The sequence below is a fragment of the Acinonyx jubatus genome, chromosome B4 (genome assembly GCF_027475565.1).
Source record: "Acinonyx jubatus isolate Ajub_Pintada_27869175 chromosome B4, VMU_Ajub_asm_v1.0, whole genome shotgun sequence".
Lineage (NCBI taxonomy): Eukaryota > Metazoa > Chordata > Mammalia > Carnivora > Felidae > Acinonyx > Acinonyx jubatus.
The window spans coordinates 72956297-72977639 of record NC_069387.1 but is presented as its reverse complement, the minus strand read 5'-3'; the positions used below and the strand labels follow the sequence as shown (position 1 = coordinate 72977639).

Sequence of the window (21343 nt, the reverse complement as noted above, 5' to 3'; positions counted from 1 at the left end):
TATGGAATAAGATGAATAGCCTTTTAATTGGCTCAAAGCACTTGCCAGAACATTAAAGACCTTCATCATCAATGAGGCTTATTTTAATTCTGTTCCGCAGGATTGTGTTCAGAGAACTTCACCACTCCCCCAATGTTCTTTGAATTTTAAATGAATGCGGAAAGGGAATAGGAATTTTGTTTCTCATGTGGAACTCTCTTATTGGTCATAACAATTCAAAAGGCTTAGTGATAATGTTACCTCCCATTTATATGCATTCTGTTTTGTGTGCGGTAGCACTGTACCCAGGGCTTTGCACATACTATCTCCGTCCTAGGAACAGGCTCAGAAAGAAGTTGTTCTGGGAAGCTGGGAGTTGAACAGAGGTTAGTCTGACTTAAGACACTCATACTCTTCCTTCCACACTTTAGTCACTGCCAAGCTCTCTCCCCAATAACACAGAAGTAGGGTGACTAGAGACACAGGCTGGCAGCTGGCATTTCTTTGGTATCACTGCCACCCACTGCATCTTCAGAAAATAGCGCATGCATGACAGACAGCATGCTGATAGGAATCCAAATGAGAGTGAATTTTAATTTCTCAGCAAGATGTTGGCTCTTCAGCGTCTGTAGAAATCTCCTAGCACTTTTAGCAAATGCGAAGGTCTAACCTTTGATGGTGTTGTTCCGTATTGAAACCTGGGAGGAGGATATGGGGAAGGGACAGAGTGTGGCCAAGAGTTTGTTAAGTCTGGTCCTGCGTGAGTTCTTCAGTTCATCTTGTTGACTAACAGGTCCTGCAGACCTCCTCTGTGCCGGGCATCAGGGTGGTTGGCTTCGGGAGCTGGCACACAGGAAAGGGTATTGTTAGTGTTTGTTTGAGCCCCATTATGAGCCATTGGATTCACTCTGTCTTGGCCAAAGTCATCTAACATCCCTGGATGTGTTCACACAGGGAGGCTGTGAGGTCACTGGGCAAATGTCCAGCCAGGGAGCACACATCAAAGTCAGTGCCCAGCTGTGGCTACATCAGAGGCTCCATCTTTCCACGCCAAGCAGAATCCCTTTTTCTACAGCGTCACAAGATCTTTCTAGGGACTAGGAGGGTGTGCGTGGGGGTATTCTTCCTCCCTTCAGTACTTTAGTACCTGGGACCGGGATCTAAAATAAAAATAGACTGGACTTTGAAGAGGTCACAAAATGCAGTTAGAAATGAGTGTGTAGAAATGGTCTGTCCTTCTTTGGGACAGAGGAGAGAGGAGCGTGTGTGTGCGTGTGTATGTGCGGTGGGAAATGGCTAAGGGTCTGTATATGATATTCAGGTCTGTTTTAGCTACTGGCCATCTGTTTCTCTTTTACTTTCTTTGCTTCCCATTTTCTATCATCAAGAAATTGTTTTGATTTTTGCTTTATGGAGTCCATTTAAGTAATAAATATGGTGATTTGGGTATTTCTCACTGGGATAATTTCAATGTGCATGTTCCATAACATCAGAGCAAAAACTATGATAACTATGAAGTCAAGGCAGATCCAGGATTATGGTAAACTGGTGCATTTGTCATGGCAAAAAGCCAAGTTGGGAACAAGATGTTGTCATAGTTTTGTGGTCATTGGTTCGATATCCTGAAGATTATGCCATGTTCAATCCTCTTTTCTACTCTTTGAACCAAGCCTTTTGTGAGTGCTAAACATCCTTGAATTCTCTGTGATTGGTCACTGCTCACTGGGCAGAAATTAGCTTATTAGGATGGCAAAAGGACCAAAGGGAAGGACTCATCCATTTATTGCCTAGCAATAAAGTGATGTGCCAGGCTGTTTCTCCAGCTGAAGTTGCTACTGACCTGATTTTAGCCCTAAAAGCCTGTAATTTGAGGCCCAGGGCAGTATTATCTCTAGAGTCTAACAGTGGTAGAAACTCTGCTCGGTTATAGACTCAATCGTGTCCTCAGCCCTGGGCCTGGATTAGGTGGCCACCGAGAAGTGCCAGAGGGCCCCTTGCCAAGTACATCTCCCCACTGGCTTGCTGCAGTGCCTGAAAAACCTATTCTAGACCTCTTGGAGACAATTTTACCTTGGCCCGGGCATTATAATTTGAAAGAGCTAATTGGCACATTAACAGAGATGATTTTATCTCATAAAATCCATACCACCCTCAGGCCTTGGAGAGGATGATGCTAAAAGGATCCAAAGGCAGACTTGGGAGGCCAAAGCCAAGGTGAGATTCCAAGTAATCCAGAAGTGTAGGGAGTGACCTAACTAGGGCAACTGGAGAAGGAGAACAGGAAAGCAAATGGACCCTGTCTACCTCCCACAGGCTCAAAGTTTTGCCTGAGTGGGGCCTGGAGACACTGAGGTCCTAGGCTCACAGCCTTGATGTAAGTATCCATGGGTCTCCAGGGTGAGTGTTATCCTGGGTCATTTCAATGTTAGGTACTCTGGTTATTGTTACCCCAGCAAACACTAGAGCAAGGTGGTGGGAGGGAAGTTTCAGTAGGATGCTGTAAGTGGCTCCCATCTACCTTCAGCCCTATTGCAAACCAAATAGCAAGGCCATCTGAAGCCCTCACACGGCAGAATCCAGATTCAAATAGATTTCTGTAACTCACCAGGAGAACTTCAAGGGCTCCAGCTCTAGTGGGTCATCGATTTCTTTGATTTTCCCCAGACATAGCCTGAGCCTCCTACTTGTGTCCCTGGAAGACATCATCTTCCGTTGGGTCCCAGAAACACCCACCCTGGAGTGTTTACACGTGCACAAATCCCTCCTGACTGCTCCTTGTCAGCAGCTTCTATGGACAGCTGAGGCAGGCTTTCTGGACATGGCCACCCTGTGACGACTTCTGGCTTCTGCACCTCCCAAAGCCTGCTCAACCCAAAGTGTGGGCACAGACCTCTCTGTTAGCCTCCCAAACACAGGGGATACTAGAAGGCGAAGCTTAACAAGACTTCATCCAACATTTGAGGATGCCATCAGAACATTACAGGCCAGAAAGAGAACTTGAAACCAGGCATCCCTGCTCTTGGAGTCCACTGCTTCCTTGCATGGTGCCCCTCCTTAAGTCCAGAATTCTCCTCTCCCAGCTGGCCCAAGCCAGATAAAGCAAAACCCAGGTGCCCTCCTCTAACAGTCTGTGCAGAGGGTTATTTTGTGAAGGTAGCTTTTACATTTGAAGGCTCGGCCTCTCATTCTGTAGCCTCTGCTCCTGGCCCTGGATTACTCCCATCTTCAGGACTTCTCAGAAAGATGAGTGGGTAGGCACTTAGCCTTAGATCTGCTTGACCAAAACGCAACTTGTCTCTCTCAGAGCAATAGGAAAAACTTCCCAAGAGAAAAACAAAGTCCAGTTAATACAGAATGAGCAGAGAATGCTTGTGATTCCCCAAATGTTGGCTTTAATTAATTAATTAATTTATTTATTTATTTTAGCCTTGTGTCTTACATTGGGTACCTGGGATTTGACTTAGCCCTTTTTACTCATCCTTTTCATCTTCTTTTCCACCCAAGAAAGCCTGATTTGGGTCATCAGAGTAAGTCAGAATGTTCAAACTGAGTGTATAGTCTGTCAAACTTTAGCCTTTGCCGTCTGAAATGTTTCCAAGTCAGGCTGCAGTGCCACACTTGATTTTGTCATTGCTTTCGGTAGAGCAAAGCAGAACAAAGCTGTCACTAACTGAACGCACAACATCATTAACCGCCAGAGAACTGTGAATCCAGACCTGGTAGAGATTCAGAAAAAGAATAAAGCATCTAAGGGAATGAGGGTCCTTAGATGAACTTGGAAGCTCACGTTAATAGGCCAAATTGACTGGCTTGTAAATGACCTGAATTCAGGATTAAGATTTTCATTACTATTGTGATCAATATTGATGTTAATGACATTGTCCTTAACATTTGTTAGAAGGAAAGCAGAGTCTCATTTGCACATATAATTACTTTTTGTAGATCTGCTTTTCTTAGCTGGAGCTGTATGATTATCATTTTTTAAAGGACTGCATTATTAACTTTAATCCAGGAGATGGCAGTGTGCTTTTTGTGTTGCGACTTGGATGTGAAATCTACCTCCTTTTTTCCCATGAACTGAAATGGATAATAGGGCGGGGCATTGTGAAATCCACGATGTAATGTGTTCACTGGTTCACTACATTAAAACAATGATACAACATTGAGTCTGAGTTATAGGACTGGGATTATATTTTAAATTCATAAAATTAATGTGGTGGGTTTTTGGGTTTTTTTGTTTTGTTTTGTTTTGTTTTTTTATCAAGCAAATAGTCCATGCTTAATCCTGTGCCGGATTTTCAGCAGGTAGAGTAGAAATATAAAACCTATCATTGCACTAAGAGGCTTAAAACTTAGATGTGGAGTCACAAGGCTAATAATAATAAAACAGAAGATAGTTATGTATTAAATGAATTAGGAGTTAAGAGGAAGGAGAGATTGCTGTGGCCTGACCTCAGCAAGACTTTTCAGAGGTGGTAATTAAAGGGATGGGTCGGGACTTTTGGATAAAGATGGTGTCTCAAGCACATTTAGTTTTCTTCCTCTCTCTCCTCAGATCTTACAAAAATAGTAGTAAATAATTACAAATGAATAAATCATAAACAGCAAAAAGAAAAGCAATTGGGGGTTAGGAAATGAGATATCAACAAATTTTGGAAAGATGAAGGCGGAGGGTGTTAGAGAAAGAATTTGCATGAAGGAGCATATGGAAGGTGTTGTGGCTGAATATGATGAAGTCCTTGCCCCCAGTACCTCCCAATGTGACTGTCTTTGGAGATAGGGTCTTTAAAGAGGTAACTAAGTTAAAATGTGGTCATTTTAATCCAGTGTGATTGTTGCCCTTATAAAGAAAAGATTAGGGCACGCAGAGGGAAGAAGGACAACCACGTGGAGACACATGGAAGAAACAGCTCTCTACAAGCCAAGGAGAGAGTCCTTCGGAAGAAACCAACCCTACTGACACTTTGACCTTGGACCTCTAGCCTCCGGAATTGTGAGAAAATGAATTTCTGTTGTTTGAGCCACGTTATCTGTGGTACTTTGTTACGGCAGCCCTAGCAAACTAATCGGAATACATTCTAGAATGCTTGAGAGACTCTGAAACAGGGAAAGGGTAGGGTAGGTGTCTTTCATTAAATTTGGGAAATTCTTGGTCACCATTGCTTCAAATATTTCTTCTGCTTCTTTCTTGTCTTTCTGGTATTCCTGTTATGTGTATATTACACCTTTTGTAATTGTCCCATGTTTCTTAAATATTCTATTTTGTCTTTTTCACTCTTTTTTCTCTTTGCATTTCAGTTTTAGAAGTTTTGTGTTGTACATTTAGGTCTATGATCCATCTCGGGTAAGTTTTTGTGAAAATTTCACTGGCTAATTGCACAGACCAGATCTTCCAGCATGATGCTGTATAAGACTGGTAAGAGGGAACATTCTGCCTTGATCCTGATTTTAGAGGGGAAGCATTCAGCCTTTCATCATTAAGTATAATGCTAGATGCAGTTTTTTTTTTTAATGTAAATACTCTATTAAGCTGAGGAAAGTTCCCTCTATCCTCTATTTGTATTTCTGTAAGTTTTTAAAAAAATCAACAAGGGGTGTTAAGTTTTTTTGAATGCTTTTTCTCTATTGATTGATAAGATCATTCAGGTTTTTTTACATTAGCCTTTTTATATAGTGGATTACATTGATTATTTTTTGAATATTGAACTGGTCTTGCATCCCTGGAATAAAGCCCATTCATGGTATAGAATTCTTTTTGTATCATGTTGAATTCCATTTGCTAGTATTGTGTTAAGGATTTTTTTTTTTTTACATTCATATTCATGAGGGTTATTGGTTTCTGTCTTTGTACTGTCTTTGTCTGGTTTTGGAACTAAGATAATAGTAGTTTTATAAAACAAATAGAGAAATGTTTTCTCCTCTTATATTTTTAGGAAGGGATTATGTAGAATTGGTGCTAATTCTTCCTCAAACATTAGATCAGATTCTCCAGTGAAACAATCTGGGCCTGGAGATTTGTTTTGGGGGGATTTTTAAATGACAAATTAAATTTCCTTAATACTATAAGTCTATAGTATTTCATATTGAATGATAACAGTGGTTTGTGTTTTGATTCATTTCTTGTCAGTTGTCAGATTTGTATGTATAGAGTTGTTTATAGTATTCTTTTATTATCCTTGAAGTAATTTCGATTATGTTAAATTTCTTAAGGTTTGTTTTATGGCCCAGGATATAGTATATGATTTGTGGGCACTTGAAAAAGCTATGGATTCTGCTGTTGTTGGGTGGAGTATTTTATAAATTCCCAACCTGTTGGTAGACGGTGTTGAGTTCTTCCATATCTTGCTGATTTTTTGTCTAGTCCTCAACAACTGTTGAGAGAGGAGTGTTGAAATCTCCAACTATAATGGTGGATTTGTCTATTTCTTATTTCAATTCTATTAGTTCTTGCTTCACATACTTTGCAGCTGTCCTGTTTGGTACATACACATTTCAGATTGCTATGTCTTCTTTGGGATTGATCCTTTTGTCATTAAGTAATCTCATTCCTTGTTTCTAGTGGTTTTCTTTGTTCTGAAGTCTTCTTTACTTAATATAGGCACCCTTTGATTGCTTTCCTTTGATTAATGTTTAGATGATATACCTTCTTCTGTCCTTTTACTTTCAAATTTCTTATATCATTATGAAGTGAGTTTCTTGTGATCAGAATTTGGTTAGGTCATGTTTTGTAATCCAATCTGTTGATCCCTATCTTTAAATTTGTCTGTTAAGATCATTTATATTTAATGTAATTATTGATACATTAGGATATAAGTTTGGCATTTTATTTTTTGTTTTCCATTTATTCTTATTGTTTTTCATTTCTGTTCTCTTTTTCTTGCCTTCTTGCATGTTATTGGAACATATTCTAAAATTCCATTTTGATTATTTCTGTATGTTTTTGAAGTTTATATTTTAATAAAGCATTTTATTGGTTGCTTTAGGTACTGCATTATATATACACATAACTTATTGTAGTCTACTTGTGTTGTCATGTTACCAATTTGAGTGAAGTACAGAAATCTTACCTCTGTTTATGTCTCTTCATACTCCCCTATATATAGCATAACAGTCTTGTATATTTTCTCTACATATATTTAGAACCATAGCAGACAATGTTATAATTCCTGCTTCAACCCTCAAATATAATTCAGAAAGCCTATTGTAGGAAATAATGTTATATAGGAAAAATGTAAGAAAATAATGTAGGAAAGCCTGTTGTATTTATTTAGTTTTTAATATTCCAGGGTTTCTTCTTTTATTGTTTTCTTTCTGTTTAGAGAATTTTCTTTAATCAATCTTTTTGGACAGGTCTCCTGATAAGACCTTAGTTTTCCTTCATGTGAGAATTTTTTGATATCCACATCATTCTTGAAAGATGTCTTCACTGGAATCTGGTGAACCTATTAGATTCTTGATTGATAGTTCTCTTCTTTCAGCACTGAAAAGTACTGTGCCTGTTCTTTTTGGTCTGTGTGGTTTATGATGAGAAATCCAATGTCATTGTAATTTTCCTATAGTTAAGTTGTCATTATTCTCTGGCTGCTTTCAATATTTCTAATCTATTAATTCATTTATTCTGTAATTTCTAATGTTCTATCTTTCAGTTCATTGTTTCTCTCCTATGTTTCCTCCTGCTGTTGAGCCCGTCCACTGAGACTTTTATTCCAGTCATTGTATTTTTCAGTTCTCAAATTTCCACTTGGTTCTTTACATCTTCTGTTTCCCATTTTTTATTTGTTTTAAGCATGTTTGTAATTGTTTGTTGAAGTTTGTTGTCCTTTTCAGTTTGAGCACTTCCTATTTCTTTGTATAACCAGTGATTTTTAATTGAAACCTGGGCATATTCATATCATGTATGAAAATCTGGATCTTACTTAAACCTTCTTTTTTAAACTGATTTAATTTGACACTTCTCTGGCAGAGATGTGGGTGGGGGCACCACCACTCTGTTACTATCAGGTGGAAGTAGAATTCTGGGTTCCGCATTCAGCCTCTGTATGAGGATGGGGATTCTTCATACTGATGGGTGGATATGGCAGTGTCATTTCCTCATGTGGTCTCCACTGACACTGTGATGGGGCAGTCTCCTGATTGCTGAGTGGTGGTCAAAGTCCTGATACTCCATTAGGCCTCCTCTGACACCATCCCATCTAGGAAGGGGAGTGGGCACCTCCTTATTGCTGGGTGGGGGTTGAAGTCCAGTTGCCCAGTGGTCTCCATTTGATACCACGAGGGGTTGGCATGCTTGTTACTGGCCAGTGGGGATAAAATTCCTGGCCCCCTACTTGTCCTTCTCTCCTACTAGCCCTCTCGGGTGTTGGAGCTCCTCATTAGAGTCTGGTGAGGGTGTGAGCCTAGGCTCCCTACTTGGCTTTTTCTGGTATGGATGAGAGTGGAGCCACAGATTTTTCTGTGGTGTTTGTCTGGAGCAGAGCTCTGTTATCTAAAAGTCGGTGCTTTGTTCGGCTGCTCCTTTCCTGGTCGTTGGCAAACTTTTGGGGGCCTTATTTTGATCTGTGCCTGTTGGTGTTTCTGGATTGCTGATCTTTTCAGCAACACGTTTGAGATGTGTGAGGCAAAAAGAAAACTCAGGGTATTCACTACTGTTTTCTTTGGGTCCCAAAGTCCCTAGCTGATCTGTCTCATTCTACTTTTCAATCTTCGTGTATTTGATTTATAAGTAATGTCCAGGGATTTTATTTGTATTTAGCAGGAGAACTAGGGAAAGGTACACCTATTACTAATAGTTTTAAAATATTTTTTGTACTTTTAGACTTAATCTCCTCCAGAAGCTTAAGTCAGAATCTCTGAATCATGTTTGGTTCCTCACTTTCCCTCATTTTCCATTGATAAGTCCTCTTGGCTGTATCTCTGAAACATATTCAGATCCTCTTCTCTCCATGTTCACTTCCATTAGCCAAGGTCAAGTCAGGATCTCCTTCCTAGACCACTACGGATAGTAGTAGTCTGGTTTCCCTGCTTCCATTCTTGCCCCTACAACCTATTCTCTTACAATTATTACAGTAAACTTTAAAAAATATAAACCACTTCATGTCACTACCCTGATTCAGTACCTCTAAATGGTTTTTTATTGCATTTTGAATAGCATGCGAACTCCTTATCCTACTTTGTTAAGTCTCCAAATGATCTACCCCTTGCCTATGTCTCTATCTGTATCTCTTCTACCCCTCCTTTAAGTCAAAATGATCCCATCTTACTTACCTCATTTTTCCCGCCCGGTACTTCTCTCTAGGACCTGCCTCAGGGCCTTTGCCTCAGGGCTATTACAGAGCCCAGAATGCTCTTTTCCCAGATCTTCACAGGGTTCTTTTGCGTATGTGGATTCTGTCTAAAACATCATCTTCTGGGAGAAGCTTTCCTTACCGCCTCTCTTACCTAAGTAACTTTCTATATCAACGCCCTATTTAATTTCCCTATCTATCTATCCCTAATGTTTTCTGGTATATTTGTTTACTAGCCATCAGTTCTCTTCTCCCTATGAGATATAAACTCCATGAGATCAGGGTTATTGCCTATCTTGTTTTCTGAGATGCACTGGAGACACAGTATCTAAATAATTTTTACTAATTGGATGAGTTCAATCAACTCCTAGCGAGCTAGTTATGTACAGAGGTCTATGTTGGGTATAAGATAATTCTTCATATTGGACATATAGAATCTGACCACTGGCCTTTTGTTGTAGATATCTTGGTCATCTTTTATAAAGCTGGAAACTGAGGCTTGAGGAGACTCAGCACTTTTCCCAACATTAGTGAATTCAGTTCTACCGTCATTTACCAAGGGCCCACTATATGCCAGACACATACGTGGCTCCAGGAACACAAACATGAACAAAGCAGGGCTCTTACCCTCTAATTTCTCACAGTCTGGTGTGGGAGACAGAGCAGAAAGCACTAACAATACTACAATGTGATGTATGAATAAACTGTGGTAAACCTTATTCTCAAGGTAGGAACAAAACACTAAGAGATAAAGAAATTGTGTGACTAATTTTGCTGGACGGTTGGATGAAGATTTTGAAATGCTTTACAGAGAACACGCCATTTGAGCTAGGCCTTCAAAGATGAATAGGATTTTGCCAGGTGCAGAAGGGGTGATAAGAGCTTTCCAGACAGAAGAGGAGAGGAGATGTGAAAGCAGAGGGGCCAGTGAGCTGTTTGAGAGCAGGCTGGACTTTCACAACACTTATTAAAGTCAGCATTAAAGTGAATCTGGCTCAAGAACTGCATGAATAGACTTTAATTCTTTTCTGAGTTAATAAATATTTGATCTGTCTCCAAGAGTCAATGAATGTTTGCTTTGTCTAAGATTTTACTTCCAAAGTTGTTTGTGGTTTTCTTTCAATCAGCCTCTTCTGTTTGAATGAACTGTCGTTGCACCACGTGGAAGTGGGGATAGGATCATGGTAAATTCACAAACGCCCTCGCTTGCTTTTTCCACAGGCTTGGCATGGTGTGGTGGACCGTAGTTAGGGAAGGCTTTCTTACCCTCTGCTGGTATGACCACATAGCATGAAATCCCCGAACTAGGAACTCTTGGCTGTGGATTCAGTCTTGCTGGGCGGAACGCAAATATCACTGGGAAGAGAAATACAGAAAACCGTTATGAACATTAACATCGTCCTGAGAGTGAACCGTGAGCCTCTACCTTCCGTGCTAGCCAGTGTCCTTCGGGAACCGAGGGAATGGGCACTTGGTTGTAGAGGGAAGACGAGAAGGAGACTATACCAAATATATGCCAGAAATACACAGAGCTGGGTGCTCTGGTGCTTTTGGCATTTTAAGTTCCTCAACGCTGTTCTAATTTTACAGATTGGGTCACTGGGGCACGTGGAAGTTGAGTAGCTCGACTGAGGTCATACTTCTAACAGTAACAAAACTGGAATTCAAAACCAGGTCTGTTTCCAAAGCTGGATTGCCTCTCGGCACCTGCCTTCTATAGTAGGTAGCGTGTGGTCACACGGGGGGGGGAAGGGGTGGTGACAGTGAGCATGGTGGGAAAAAAAATGGCCAAGACATAGAGTGGGAGGCCAAAGGTCACTCAGTTCACAGTCACACTTTGGGCTGACCCTGAGGAAGGATAGCACTGTCTCTCCAGTCCAGGAGTTGTCTCTTTGACCTCACTGATGTGCCACCTATCTGGAGAAGTTGGAGGGACAGAGCCGTTATCTGGATAAGCCGATAAAATTCTTGGCAAAATAAAACTGTACCAGATAACTCTTGAAAGCGGCCCGTGTGCTTGCTTCCTACAGTGTACCTGCGGCTTGGAGATAATCAGAAAACCTTTTCCATCAGATGTCGTATCACAGATGAGAAAAACAGTGTGAAGGAAGGCAACGTGTGAATCAGGCAAACAGTATTAGGTACAGCCGGGCTTAAACCCGTTGTCCCTCGTCCTTGGGAAGGCCGGTGTGATTCTCTGCCAAGTTCCCTTGAACTTGCTCATCCCTTGAAAGCATGAAGCAGGACTCTTCAGGATCTGTCACCAGGAGACGAGGACTCTAGTCCACAGGGAAATGGCCTCCTGGGGATGCTACGCACGTTCATCGTCCGGAGATTAAAGGAGATTGTGCCGCGCCGCCACACAAAGAAGCCATTGTGCAGCTTGTGGGTAGGGGCGCCACATGCACATGTGCCCGCACACACATGTGCCCGCACACACACACCTCCAGGGTGGCATGCCCATCTCCCCCTTCTTGTATTGTATACACGCGAGTGAGCTGTGATGCTGCAGTGCCTCTGGGGAGTCTAGCCCGCCCCACCCAGCTGGGCTCTCCCAGCGTGCAGCGGGGCTGGGAGGTAGAGGACTCTGCACCTTGGGTCAGTGTCAGCCATCAGTCCACTTCTGGATACACCGTGTTGTGACGTCTTCCTAAGAACCGGAAGCTAGGTCCCGTCCCCCTTTTCACTACTTCAAGGACCGAGCATTTTATTCAGTTCCAGTGACATGTACCTTGAACACATCAGTGCTGTAGACTACGTGGCCAAGGAGATGTTGTTGGCTCCTTCTTACACTGACGATAATCACTTTCAGCATCGGGTAGGATCTCCTTGTTCTTTTCACTCCAGCCGCTTGAGCCCCCTTTCTGTTGCTCAGACATGCCTGAGGCCCTTGCCTGGAACTCTCTTCCCGCCTCATCTTGGGGGTCATCTGAAGTGCTCGGCATTGGGTTTGCAACTTAGTGACAAGTGTTGTATTTTATTATTACCGGGAGTGAATCTAATGAGAAGGTAATAAAACGTGCGGGCTGAGGCGGAGGTGGAGGGCAGGCTGCCTCAATGACGTCTAGTGTGGGACCCGTTTCAGACAGGGGAGCTCTATCTGGCCGATTATGCCCCTGACCCAAATCAGCGGACCAATTGGAAGGAGAGGCATCCGTGATGACGGTCCTCACGGGCATCATGGTAACAGAAGGACCTTACTCGGGTTCACCTTGCCCCCAGTAGCCTCTTGTCTAACTTCCCCGCAGCTCGGGAATCCTGTTCCTTCTTAGAGGGGAGGCAGCAGCCCTCTAGCAGCAAGCTCACGGTGGTTAGCGATGCCAGTGAGTGGCTTTACAAATCTGATGTGGCTGAGATCACCTTCTCTCATTTAGAGTCTGGGTCACGTATAGGAAGAAACATACTAGCCCTTTATCTACCGTCAATTCTGATTTCATGCTTCCTTCTGCATGCGCTATCTAAATTAAATCTCCACTCCGCTAGGGAGCCCTCTGGTTTCTGGCTCCTATTTTTGGAATAGTAGTGAAGACTCCTACAGAAAAGGAGGCTCTCGGGCTCCTGCTGTGGTCTGGGCTCCCCCAGGCTCTGCATGTCTGAGGGTTAGTGTTTCTCGTTTTCTTGCCACGGGGATATTTATTGTTCAGCTGGTGACACCAGTGGTGTCTTGAAACTAAGCCCTGGTCCACCAGTAATTCCAGGCCCTGTCCCCAACAGGCTCTGAAGCCAGAGTCCCAAGGACAGCCCTGAAGTTCTGCCTTTCATGCTCGTCTGGCTCTTTTTTTTTTTTTTTTTTGCATGAGTAGATAGACTCTCAACAAAGAGTGACATGTAATAAATAGCAAGCGAGAGATCTGTAGGGGTAAGGGGTAAGAAATGGGTGTTGAAAGATTTACATACTGGATTGAGAATCTTGCCAAAGGCCAGCTGTTAACAGTGCTGAGCTCTGTTGCTATTTTCAGTAACCCCTGTGGGTAGAGCTAGGGGCTGGGCGATGCTCCTGTAGGCCAGGTGTGCGGAGGTCTCCCTCACAGGGCTGAAGGGACCTGCCAGATGAGGGCGTGTGGCAGGACCAAGGGCCTGTGACTTGGTTTTCCCTTGGAGTACTTGTCCTAGATGGCCACGGCCACCCCTGGGCCTGGCTCCCAGGGTTGGGCGATTACGCTTGAAAATTCAGGTCCACAAACAGAAACTTCTTTCTTCGGTTCCCCTCAGCAGATCTCGGGCATACTGACATTTTCAAGAGGACTTTACCAAATTCTTTTTTTTTTTTTTTTTTTAGCGTTTATTTATTTTTGAGACAGACAGAGACAGAGCATGAATGGGGGAGGGTCAGAGAGAGGGAGACTTAGAATCTGAAACAGGCTCCAGGCTCTGAGCTGTCAGCACAGAACCCGACGCGGGGCTTGAACTCATGGACCGCAAGATCATGACCTGAGCCGAAGTCGGCCGCTTAACAGACTGAGCCACCCAGGCACCCCTGACTTTACCAAATTCTAAGAGCAAACACAGAACACAAATGAAGCAGATATTGGAGGCAGACAAAGTTCAGCTTGCACAATCCGGGGGTCGTGACATCTGGGTAGCCTGCAGCACTCTGCTGTCCCTTCTGGAGTCCCCTAGTCCCAGCAGCTGACTGCCTCCATGCAGAGGGCACCTGCCTTCTTCTCTGATGCCACAATCTACTTTCCCAGATGTAACTACCTAGCCTCCTTGCCACTTTCAGTTCTTCAAGTTCAAGGCCAAGGGAAAATGCTAATGCTGCCTGTCCAGTAGGGACTTCCCACTGAGTTTTGGGTTCTCGTCCAAAGATGGGTCTTTCTCCAGCCACCTGGGAAGATGGTGCATTTCAGATGAAACCTCTGCTTAGAAAAAGCAGTTTTGTTCTTGATGTAGCCAAAGGAGGAAACAATAACTAAAAGTGTTCGTTCAAGAACTACCCACTTACAGCTTTGTAGAGGAAGTCACTGATAAACGGTGCTCCACTGGGAGATCTGAAGAGTGAAGGCCTGGAAAGACAAACTTCCTTCCAGAGTTGGGCAGACTCTCTCTCTTCCTCAATGCCTTTCCCAGAGTGTCTGTTTTGGGGTCCTCCATTCACACATTTAGTACGTTTCTGGATTGTCACCACTTATGCCCATGAGTTTTGGTAAGCTCCTCAGCAGGTGGGTTTTCCACCTTTCATGGGGCAGGAAGAACCTTGTCTCTGGCGGGCAGGGGCTGGCAGAAGGTATTTCCTCAACTGTGAGATGAAGGGTGTGTTGGATGGGTGGGACGGTCTTCCCAGTGCCTGTTATATCTCAGTGAATTTCTTCTTTTCCTAGCCTTTTCTACCAAACCTTGCTTTCTCACTTTTTCTTTTTTCTTTTCTTTTTTTGTTTTTTGCAATGAAGAAAAGATAGTCTTTTTAATTTTTGTTATTTTTTATATAATTTATTGTCAGATTGGTTTCCATACAACACCCAGTGCTCATCCCAACAGGTGCCCTCCTCCATGCCCATCACCCACTTTCCCCTCCCTCCCATCCCCCATCAACTCTCAGTTTGTTCTCAATATTTAAGAGTCTCTTATGGTTTGCCTCCTTCCCTCTCTGTAACTTCCCCCGCCCCTTTCCCTCCCCCCTGGTCTTCTGTTAAGTTTCTCAGGATCCACATATGAGTGAAAACATATGGTCTCACTTTTTCTTGATCCAGGACTTGGTCAGCCATTCACATTTATGACATCACCTTACTATCTTGAGGTGGTGCAGTTCCAGTGCAAAGCAAGGAAACTTGGATGTGTTAGTTGACAACTCTGTGTGCCCGCACATGTGATCCCTGGCCCCCCTCCGCCAAGGTGACCTTCTCAGAGGTTTTAAAGGGGACACCAAGTGAGGTGGCTGAAGGGAGAGCTGGTTGATGTGGGCCACAATGGGTCGGCACAGGCTGGCGTGATTGTGGGTCGTGGGGTTGTTATGCCCAGAATTCGTGATCCCCAAAGACCACCAGGGAGCCGAGTCTGATGCAAAAGCAAAAAGAACCTTTATTCGAGCTAGCTCGAGCTCAATCTCCTACCTGCACCAACGCAGTGGTGATATGCCGGGGAGAGAGAGCGAGTTGACCTGAGCTGAAGTCAGACGCTTAACCGACTGAGCCACCCAGGCGCCCCAGAGATCGAGTTTCAAAAGCACAAAGGTTTCATAGGGGTCTAGGGGCAGTTGGTGAGGTAATGGCTGTGGCCTCAGCTGATTGGCTGGGGAAGGGTCGTGGCCTCAGCTGATTGGCTGGGGAAGGGTTGGAGTCCCGGTCCGCAGGTCTCTGGGTGTGTTTTGATCAGGAAGTTTGAACGGGTGAGCGGGAGGTTACTCAAGGGAGGAGGCGTGGTCTGAGGTTTCTGCCATTTTCCCGGAAAGAGGGCATGTTGGGGACATAGTCACTCAAGGTGGAGGACAAAGAACAAGATGGAGTCCGCCGGCATAGGTCCGCCCTTTCAGGGTATGAACCCAAGAGTTATGCTTGACAGGTGTGGAGAGGCAGCAGGGGGGCAGGGCAACACTTCAGGGGATGGTGCTCTGATGGGCACCAGCCCATCAGATGTGACCGGCAGTGTCAGGTTGTGGAAGCCAGAGATGAAAACAGAAGGGAATAGGTTGTGAACGTTCTCCGGCGCCAAACCCAGGAGCCCGGACTACGTTCCAGAGACAAAGGGGAGCCTTTGGAGGGATCTGAGCTCTGAACTAATCTGATGAATCCGCCTTCAGGAAATCGGTCTGGCTGCAATGTGTTAAGCCGATTATATTAATTTTAATGACAGAGTTGTAGACAGCAGTGTATCGAATGAGGAATTCATAACGTGTAAATAGTTTATTTGCAAAAGCATAGCTCGGACATTATGTTGTAATGTAAGGCGGGAGAATATCGTAAGATGCTAATGGATATATGTTTGTTCTTTCTCCTGGAATTCACTTCTGACTCTTCCACATTTAGGCAATTAGTTGCTCCCAAAGGCCTGCGCCCCATGTCACTGCAGCACCAGGGCCACGGGACTCGAAGGGTCTTGTAGGCAGCACCCCATTGCAAGTGGACAACTCGGTCACAACCAGAGGAAACCCTGTCCCACGGCAGCCTGGCACTGTGAGATTCCAGAGCTGTGGCCGAGCAGGAAGCCTGCACTTGTCCTCCGCGTGTCTCCTCCTCTCTCATGCGACTGTCACACTCACAGTACTTCTGACACCAGGTGCGGCCAGGTTTCTGCACCAAGCAATTCTCTGACACCATCTACCTCCAGGTAGCACCCTATCTCACGGGCTGAGGGCTCAGTTGCCTGAGATTGCCCCTACTTCAGACGGCACTGCACGTAGTAGGTCTCAGGGTGACCCACACCTTCTGTCTGACTTGGCTACACATCAGAGGTTCCCATGACGTCCTCCGCCTTGGATTTGATTGTTTCCTAGAACAGCTCACAGCACTCCAGAAAACACTTACTTATGTTTACCTGTTTACTATATAATAATGGATGTGCTAAAAGACACAGATGAACAGCCAGATGAAGAGGCACCTAGGGTGAGGTCTGGGAGAATCCTGAGCGCAGAAACTTCTGTTCCTGTGGATTGGGCTGTGTCACCCTCCTAGTATGTGATGTGGATGTGTTCACCCACCTAGAAGCTCTCCTAACTCCATACCTTGGGGCGTAGGCACGATCAATTATTAACTGCATATCCAGCCCCTCTCCCCTTTCTGGAAAATGGGGGGGGGGGGGCGGTGGTGGTGGGAGAGGGCTGAAAATTCCGAGCTTCTCATCATGGCTTGGTCTTTCTGGGGACTGGACCCATCCAGGAGCCATCGAGGAGTCCACCAAAAGTCACCTGTTTAGAACAAAAGACACTATTACTCAGAAAATTTCATGGAATTTAGGACATCTGTGTTAGGAACTGGGGTCAGAGACCAACGATTAGAACAAAAGTGCTTTTATCACTCAGGTATCCACGAGGGTTTTAGGAGCTCTGTGCCAAGAACAGGGGCAGAGGCCAATATTTTCTATTTTCTATTATCTCACAGCGGCACACCCCAGGGAAAGCATCAAGAAGGAGTGCTTCCACTTTCCCAGGAGAAGGAGGATTTAAAACAGAAACCAAGTGGGGCGCCTGGGTGGCTTAGCCGGTTGAGCATCCGAATTCAGCTCAGGTCAGGATCTCATGGTTCGTGGGTTTGAGCCCCGGTCAGGCTCTGTGCTGACGGCTCAGAGCCTGGGGCCTGCTTCAGAGTCTGTGTCTCACTCTCTCTGCCCCTCCCCTGCTCACTCTCTGTCTCTCTCTCCCAAAAATAAATAAACATTAAACAAAATAAAAAATAAATAAAATAGAAACTAAGTTGAGTTATAAAAAATAAAGTTATAATTTTTGACACCAGGGTATATAGGTTGAGGTTCATACCTAATACAAGGTCAATTTAGCTATCGTGACAGATAGTAGTTTACATGGCTGTTTGAGTAGCTGATAGAGGCAGTTTGCTAGGATGATTTGCAAATCTGGTAGGGATTTTAGGCCCTTTTCCTCAGGGTGATGGAAAGAGCCCTGGGCTTAGGGGCTTTTACGGTCCAACACTGCCTCACATCAGTACCACATCTGTAGGCTAAGATTGCCACAAAAATACAGGACACTCCATTAAATGTGAATTTCAGGGGCACCTGAGTGGCTCAGTCAGTTAAGCGTCTGACTTCGGCTCAGGTCATGATCTCATGGCTTGTGGGTTCGAGCCCCATGTCGGGCTCTGCTCTCAGCTCAGAGCCTGGAGCTGCCTTGGATTCTGTGTCTTCCTCTCTCTCTGCTCTTCCCCTGCTCACATTCTGTCTCTGTCTCTGTCTCTCTCTCAAAAATAAATACACATTAAAACAATATTTAAAAAATGTGAATTTCAGATAATGAATAATGTTGGGGACATACTTATACTAAAACATTATTTGTTATTACCTGGAATAAATTGAACTAGGTATCCCGTGTTTTTCTCCCCTTATGTCTGGCCCCCTTACTTAGGGCAAGTCATTTAAACTCTTGGAGCTTCGGTTTCTTTGTCTGAAAGATAGAGAGTGCTTTGCTTTATGGTGCTGTGCTGATCCCTGCAGCAGGGGGGAAGTTTTTCTCCACCTTCTTAGGGTCCCTGGCTGGGTCCAAAACTTGAACTGACAAGGGGAAAATCATACAAATTTATTGAAGATAACTCTCACATGACATGGGAGACTTCATAAGGAGAGGAAGGCCCAAAGAATCGGCTAGATCTGAGTATTTTTACATTAGATGTGATGAAGAGTGAACAGCCATGGAGGACTATGTTAGAGTGAGGTGTAGGAGGTAAGTGTAGGAAGCTGGGAAAACCTAGGGAGGCTTGCTTGTTAGGATTTCTCTTCAGGTCCCTTCTTCAGAGATAAGGGTGCTCCTTGCCTCCAGTGACAGGGGAGGGCACCTCCCACAAGAGGGTTTTATGACCTGTTTCCAGAAGGATGGAAGGAAGATCATGGTGGCCTTCCTGCTCAAACTCCTTCAGCTTAAAATGTTGGATATGCCAAGGTGCCACATTTTAGGGTAGCATGTCTGGAACCCCATCATTCCAATAGTTAAAGTGATCTGGAATCTATAGTCTTATGCACTCCTAGAATAACTCTGGTCTGTGTGGAGTAGGGCAGATGCAAGTTTTCATTCTACTTAATAGATGTGTGTTCTTGGATATCCATCATAGATAGTGATATCTATCTCATAGTGTACTTATGAAGTTTAAAGGAGTTAATGAATGTGAAGTGCTCAGCTCTGAGCATGGTACGTTGTAAGTGCTCAATAAATAATACTTAGTTACTACTGCAGGTGCATAAATATGCTGCAACATTATCAGGCTAAATCAGGAAGGCTTGCTGAGTGCTCTCTCTGCACTAAGTGCTGCTGGGCACTGTCTTTTCCTTCCAGTTAGTAATCAGAAGGGGACAGAAATTGGCAAGTTTAAAAGGGGAAGCAATTTACACCTCTTCCTAACTATGTTAAGAGACAGAGATAACACCTTTGTGAATATTTTTGAAGAGTCTAAAAAATTTTCCTGAATCTTGGTCCATTCAATAAACTCCAAAGAAATCAAAAGCTGATGCCTACATTTTACCGCAGGCAAAAACATCCCTCATAAACAAACTGGGGGTTCGATGCAGCCTTAGATGTATCACCACCCCGAGGCTAAAACTCTCCCTGTTTATTAAACCAAACAGACGCAATCTGGGTCACAGCATTAGCGAATGGCGAGCCAGCCTTGCCTGGTGCTCTACCTCCCTGAGCACAGAGGAGAAGAGAAGTGCATCAAACAGAGCTCATCAGAGCAGTTTCAAGAGAGGCTCGGATACCTTTCAAAAGAAGAAAACATGAAGATGTAACCACACGAAAAGGTAGAAATAAAAGCTAGGGAGTAGTGGCAACAGAAGCATCAGGTTTTAAATAGTTTTGAGCTTGTTTAAAAACTGGGAGTATTTGTGTAGCTGCCTCTCCACTCTCAGTGTTGGCTTTTCAGGGACCTCAGAGACTTACTGGAGAAGGGGACAGATAAGCAGGTGCCTAACCGTCAGAACCTGCAGCCGGCAGAAAAACAGAAAACCACTTCCTCCCCAGTCCCTTTTCCGAAGCCCTGAGCCCACCCGGACTCCACCTGCAGGTTTCTGCAGCCACTCTCCTTTCTCCCAATCTTTCTGGTGTTTTCTTTACCGACCTTTTCCATCCCGAAGCTCTCACAATCCAATCTCTGTGCCGCTCGCTGCCTTGTGAGTCATTTTAAACATTTGGTAGGTTTCATTGCTGAAATAATCATGTCTCTCACGGAATGGAGGTGCTGGGCCGTGGAGTCGAGTGAAGTGAATATCTGTTTATGGGGTGAAGAACACATTTACATCAATCACAAGCTGCATAGTCTGAGCTGACATATAAGATGCCCCTTGGGAGTGACTGCTTTTTTGCTTGTTTTTTTTTTTTTTCAGTTGAAGTACTTGTCATTTCATTTCATATTTCTTTAGATGCAATCAAGGCATGTTAGTGAAAATGCATGAGTCAAACATTTCTTTAAAAAACAACTGCTTTCAGACAACATAGCCTGTGGAAGTCAGATGTATTTTCGTATCTTATGGTAAATACTTGCCTATGGAGAAGGCTTATTATGTAAATTCATCTGCATATGCAGTGGTGAATAATTCCTTGAAACCGTTGGTTGGGTTATGAAATCGTCTCACAGGTTGAAAAATACATCATGCTTTCTGCTAAAAGTATGTATTTCCCCCCTTTCTTACTTGCGGTTCCTGGACAGCAAAACCCAGGGTCCTCTGGGAAGCCTCCTGTGTTCATTAGTCTGGTTTCTCTGGTGACTCTCTTTAGATTCCCTTGTTATCCCCAAGAGTCTTTCAGTTTGCTCTTTTCTTATTTTCTCTTTCTTTCCCCCCAGAAAGCTTACATGAAAGGTCCATCATTAGAGAGAACAGGTTGACTGTGTCCCATCATGGGCTCTGTGTGGTCTGGAGTTTGGGGAGTTGCAGAATAAGCAGTGACGGTGGCAGCCTGTGGAAGTGAGGCTGACCTGGTTAAGCAGGTGGATGTAACCAGATCAGTCACACCCTCACGCCCTCCGCTTCTACCCTCTGCCCTCCCACCTCCTCCCACTCTGCCCGGTACTTAAGACAAAGGCACTAGGAAGAGCATGGATTTTGGAGTCACACAGACCTGCCTTTGCGTCCTGTCACCTCGTAAGCTATGGGACCTGGTAAGGCACTTGGTACTCCGGGTCAGGGTTTCTTTAGCTGAAACACGAGGAGGGTGCCATATGCCCCGCTTTGCCAGGGCCAATCTTGGTTTATGCTTTGTGTCCTGGCACACTTATGCATAGCGTCTCCATTCAACATCTCAAGCGTCCTGAGCAGATTCTATGGTGACCCTACAAAAGGGAGTAATTCTTACTTCCTGTTGTTGTGGTAAGGACGGCATTTTAAGCGTCTACTATGGTGTCTGGTGCACAGAGCCTCGAGATGGTACCTTTTGTCGTTATTAACGATGATTTGAAATGATGCTCCCACCTACTCTAAGTGATTTACTTGAT

General features: G+C 44.1%; 1 long non-coding RNA gene across 1 annotated transcript; it reads right to left on the bottom strand.

Annotated features, from left to right (window-relative positions):
• Nucleotides 1-10273: 10273 nt before the first annotated feature.
• LOC113593038 (uncharacterized) lies at nt 10274-20154 on the bottom strand. The gene is made up of 3 exons (XR_003413076.2): nt 19973-20154; nt 15314-17103; nt 10274-10619 (listed from the first exon to the last, which is right to left on the bottom strand). It is a non-coding gene; the product is annotated as an uncharacterized LOC113593038 (long non-coding RNA).
• Nucleotides 20155-21343: the final 1189 nt, after the last annotated feature.